Raw genomic sequence first — 5,343 nt, forward strand, 5'->3', positions numbered from 1 at the left:
GGCGGGGAGCCGGAGCGCGGGGCGCGGGGAGGCTGGGCGCGGGCGTCCTCGGTGGTTTCCAGTTTCCGTTTGTGCCGTGGGCTGGCTGTGCCAGGGCTGCATGGCCTAAGCTCGGATCCAGTGCTGGAGAAGCGCTCACGCCCGAGCTGCACCCGAACTGTTTCAAGACCACTAATTTTCTGGAAAAGTTAGAGCAAGAGGGGAAAAGAAAAGAAAGAAACTAGCCAAGTGGCTCGGTTGTCGCCTCAACTTGGGCTCTACCAGCTCTCCAGGTTTACCTCGTTTTCTCTGATTGCGAATTTCCCAGCGTCTGAGAGTAGTGAGAAATCTCTCTCCCCTCGGTGTTCCCTCCTCTAGGCTGTTTGTTTCAGCACCAAGAAACTTAGCTCCCTTGGGTTAGGGAAGCCTTTTACATGTCCTTGCTCTCATAAAATGGTGAGTTCCATTTACACTTAGGCTATGTAGGCTTTTTGGACTATGTAGAAGGTGAAACTCGGGGAGGTGCCTTCGGTGTAGCCCTTGTAGATGTGGATGGTTTAATTGGAAGTGGGAGAATGATACGCTTAAATTTTACTTTTTTGGAGGCATTGGAGTTTTAGCTCATGGTCTCATCTGCCTCCAACTCTGCTTTTTGATGATTATTGAGACAGTCTCAATGGACTTTATTTTTATTTATTTATTTTTGGGTGGTGTCCGGTTGTGGGGTCTTGGGCGCTGTCCCTCAGCTCTTCAGCTCAAGGCTAGCGCTCTACCACTTGAGCCACAGTGCCACTTCCAGCTTTTTTCTTTTTTGCTTATGTGGTGTTGAGGAATCGAACCCAGGGCCTCAGGCATGCAAGACAAGCGCTCTACCACTGAGCCACCTTCCCAGCCCTGGACTTTTTTTTTTAATCCAGGCTATATTTGAACCAGAGAGTCTCTGTATCTCAGTCTCCTGTAGGATTACAGGTGTGAGCCAGAAGTCACCAGCTTCTAAGATAATAGTAATAATGTGTGCCAGTACTGAGCCTTGAACTGTCTCTGAGCTTTTTTGGCTCAAGCCTAACACCCTGTCACTTGAACCACAGCTCTACTTTTGGCTTTTTGGTGGTTAATTGGGAATATCCCAGACCTTTCTGCCTGGGTTGGCTTTGAACTGTGATCTTTGGATTCTAGCATTCATATGACAGGCATGAACCCCAGCATCTGGCTGTTTTTTTGTTTTTGTTTTTTAAGTTTTCTTACAGAGGAGTTAGACAGAAGGGTTACATTTACATACATCAGGTAATAAGTACATTTCCTTTCTTTTTTTTAAATTTTTTTGGCCATCATGGGGCTTGGACTCCTGGCCTGGGCGCTGTCCCTCAGCTTAAGGTTATCATGCTACCACTTGAGCCACAGCGCCACTTCCAGTTTTCTGCTGGGTAATCTGAGGTAAGAGTCTAGACTTTCCTGCCCAGGCTGGTTTTGAAATGCGATCCTCAGATCTCAGCCTCCTGAGTAGCTAGGATTACAGGCGTGAGCCACCGGTTCCCAGCTTACATTTACTTTCATACAGTGTCATCTGTTCTCTCCCCCATTCTCTCCCTCCCATCTCCACCCATGAGTTGCATAGTTCACTTTGATCCATGTCCAGTGTGCTCCACTGCTGCACTGCTTTGCCCTCCCCCCCCAAGTTCTCTGTGTGTGTGTGTCTGTCTGTCTGCCTGCCTGCCTGCCTGCCTGCCTGCCTGCCTCTCTGCCTGCCTCTCTGCCTGCCTCTCTGTCTGCCTCTCTGTCTCTGTCTCTGTCTTGTGGGGCTTGAACTCGGCCTGAGCTCTATCCCTCAGCTCTTTAGCTTAAGGTTAGTGCTCTGCCACTTGAGTCACGGCACCACATCTGGTTTTTTCTTCTTATGTGGTACTGAGGAATTGAACCCAGGACCTCAAGTTAAAAACATAGCTGGGAAGGTGGCTCAGTGGTAGAGTGCTTGCCCTGCATGCATGAGGCCCTGGGTTCCATTACTCAGCACCACATAAACAGAAAAGAAGTGGCACTATGGCTCAAGTGGCAGAGTACTAGTGTTGAGCAAAAGAAGCTCAGGGCCCAGTACCTGAGTTCAAGCTCCAGGACTGGCAAAAAAAAAATAAGCTGGGTGCCAGTGGTTCACCTCTGTAATCTGAGGATCACAGTTCAAGGTCAGCTATGGCAGGAAAGCCTCAAGAGACTCTTATCTACAACAAACTACACCCAAAAAGCCAGAAGTGGTGTTGTGGGTCAAGCGGTAGAGCAAAACCAAGATCAGGGATAGATCTTAAGGTCTGAGTTCAAGTCCCAGTACTGGCAAAAAAACCCCAAAAAACTTAAGCCAGCTCTGGTGATGCGTGTTTGTAATTCTAGATACTCAGAGACTCATTTCAGGATTGCAGTTCAAAGCCAGCCCAGGCAGGTCCCTGAGACTCTTTATCTCCAGTTAACCACCAGAAAACTGGAAGTAGAGTGTGGCTAAGAATGTTAGAGTATTGGCCTTGAGCAGAAAAGCTCAGGGACAGGGCCCAGGCCTTGAGTTCAAGCACGGTAACTGGGGGTGGGAATTCTGGTGATGTCCCTATGTAATCCCAGAGAGCATCAAGCTCTGCTCTTCCTGTCTCAGCCTCCTGTGTGATTACTTGGTGTTTTGTGGGGTTGAGGGAGATGAGTGATGGGAATGAAGAATACTGAGAGCCTTCAAAGAAATTTGATGGGTTTGAGCATTGTCTTCAAAGCTTATTTTGGAACTTATTTTGTTCTGCACTGACCTGTTAGATACAGTAGTTGTCGAATAATTCTGATTGTGAAATTTGCAAACTCTTACTTTTTAAGAAGCCTCCTCTCCTCCCCCACTCTTCCTGAGAACAGGCCCAGGTTGGTTTCCTTCTGTTCTTCCTTCAGCTTCGTGGGTGCTGGGATTGTATTCTAGGTGGATGGAGGCATTGGTTCATCCCCTTATATTAACTGGTAAAGCTGTTTTCCCTGTTTATCTTTAACAGTTTCAAGCAAATATCCCATTGTTCTCATAACCACTGTTAATGGCTTTCAATCTAGCAAATTAAAAACCCAGGTTTTTTGGGGGGTGGGTGGGGCTTGAAATCAGGGTGGGGCACTGTCCCTGAGCTCTTTCACTCAAGGCTAGCGCTCTACCATTTTGAGCCATAGCTCCACTTAAAAACTCATCTTCAGGCTGGGAAGGTGGCGCAGTTTTTAGAGCACTTGTATTGCATGCATGAGGCCCTGGGTTTGATTCCCCAGCACCACATAAGCAGAAAAAGCCAGAAGTGGCGCTGTGGCTCAAATGGTAGAGCAGAACCTTGAGCTGAAGAGCTGAGGAACAGTGCCCAGGCCCAGAGTTCAGGCCTCACCGACTGACATAAAGATAAACAAAAACAAAAAACAACCCAGTTTCATGGTGTGTGGTTTACTCTTGTAATCCTAGCTACTCACTGAGACCTGAGGATTGGGGTTTAAAACCAATCTTGGCAGGAAAGTCCGTGAGAATGTTATCTCTACTTAACCACCAAAAAGGGAGAAGGGGTTCAGGTAGAGGGGCTAGCCTTGAGCACAAAAGCTAAGGGACAGCTCAAGGCCTAGAGTTCAGACCCCGGAACAAGACCACGAAACAGTTTTGTGATGAGTTGGTCTATTTGCATGCTTTGCAGTTTTATTTACCTTTTTTTTCAGTCATGGGCCTGAACTCTGGGTCTGGGCGCTATCCTTCAGCTCAAGGCTAGCGCTCCACCACTTGAGCCACAGCGCCACTCCTGGCTCTTTCTGCTTATGTGGTGCTGAGGAATTGAACCCAGGGCCTCATGCATGCAAGGCAAGCACTCTACCACTGAGCCACCTTCCCAGCCCCATGCTTTGCCGTTTTAATAAAGAGGAAACCTCAACTGTTGCCAGTCACTGTCCACCTGAATGTCAGTGCATGAGTATGCACCAGCCCTGTTTGTTGAGAGGTCACTCATATTGGTTAATGTTTTTCTAAAGATGCACATTTTTTTAAATACTGTCCTGGGCTTGAACTTGGGGCCTTGGTTCTGTCCCTGAGCTTTTTTTCTTTTTCCTTTTTGCTTAATTAAGGCTAGTGTTCTATCACTTGGCCACACTGCACTTTCGTTGTTTTGCTGAGTAATTGTAGATAAGGCAGCCTGTTGATTAGATTAGCTAGGTGTGTGGGCCTGGACTGTAGCATTCTTAGATGCCAGTTGAATGATTACAATCTGGCTTGCTACTTGCTGTCATGTGATCAAACATTTTTTTTTCTTCCACTTTGCTTGGAAGTGATAATTCTGTGTTAATTCATCTAGGACACCATCTAGTGGTGGAATGCTGCTACCTTTGGGCTCATAAATAAGTGAAATCTGAGTGGCAAGATTGAATGCTGTAGTTTCCTTTTGTGAATAGAAGAGAACCTTAGGAAAGAACATGAGGGTAATGAATGAGCAGGACTTCTTAGAGGCATGCTAGTATTTGAAGGGAGGCTAACGCAGGAGGACAGACAAAGACCCATGTCATTGAGAAGCAAAGTAGCACTCATGAGAAGGGCACAGCAGTAACAGTCCTCTAGGGATGGAGTGGTGGGGAGGCCTGGAGACGCACTTACAGTGCTTGGGTAAGTTAGCTAGTAAAATTGGACATTTGGGCTGGGAAGGTGGCTTAGTGGTGGAGTGCTTACCTTGCACGCATGAGGCCCTGGGTTCGATTCCTCAGCACCACATGAGCAGAAAAAGCCAGAAGTGGCGCTATGGCTCAAGTGGTAGAGCTCTAGCCTTGAGCAAAAAAAGCTCAGGGACAGCGCCCAGTCCTTGATAAAAGCCCCATGAGTGACTTAAAAATGAGTATTTTGCTAATTTGGCCTGACTAATTTCTATTTTTGTTTCTGATTTTACAATACTTTTCTTACACTTTCAGCACATTGTTGGCTGCCTGTTTTCTCCTTGTCTGGGAGCAGTTCAGGGTTTTCACTGCTATTTCAGTGGCACCATCAACCTAACCCCCATTTAGTGTCTTCTGCTAGGTGGGCATTCTGGTTGAAAGAATGAAATGGAAACATTAAGAGATGTTCCAGCATTGGGGTGGCGGTTGGCTTGTTCCACTTGCTTGCTCACGGCTAGAGCCTACTTACAGCTGGGATTTTGCTAAGTAACTGGAGATGAACTTTCAGGGACTTTCTGCTCAGGTTGCTTCAAACTGTGAGGATCAAGGTCTCAGCTTCCTGTGTAGTTAGGATTACCTGTGTGAGTTAGAGGCACCTGGCTCAAAAACAAGAGTGGGAAAGTGGGCAAAGGAAGTAGGCAAAAGTTCATAGGAAGCAGGTGGTTGGTGGGGCGGGTGGAGGGAGTGTCATGC

The 5,343-nt window shown here is 47.2% G+C and overlaps 1 protein-coding gene across 2 annotated transcripts in view; it reads left to right on the forward strand.

Moving 5' to 3' along the window:
* Nucleotides 1-61: 61 nt before the first annotated feature.
* Nucleotides 62-5,343, forward strand: part of Dnajb6 (DnaJ (Hsp40) homolog, subfamily B, member 6) — a 77,148-nt gene continuing 71,866 nt past the window's right edge. Inside the window, exon 1 of one of the 2 annotated variants that reach the window (XM_013036631.1) lies at nt 62-272. The gene's annotated coding sequence lies outside the window, so the exon portion shown is untranslated. The remainder of the gene's footprint in view (nt 273-5,343) is intronic. The other variant, XM_013036632.1, reaches the window with a different exon arrangement.

This window comes from Dipodomys ordii, unplaced genomic scaffold (genome assembly GCF_000151885.1).
Source record: "Dipodomys ordii isolate 6190 unplaced genomic scaffold, Dord_2.0 Scaffold315, whole genome shotgun sequence".
Lineage (NCBI taxonomy): Eukaryota > Metazoa > Chordata > Mammalia > Rodentia > Heteromyidae > Dipodomys > Dipodomys ordii.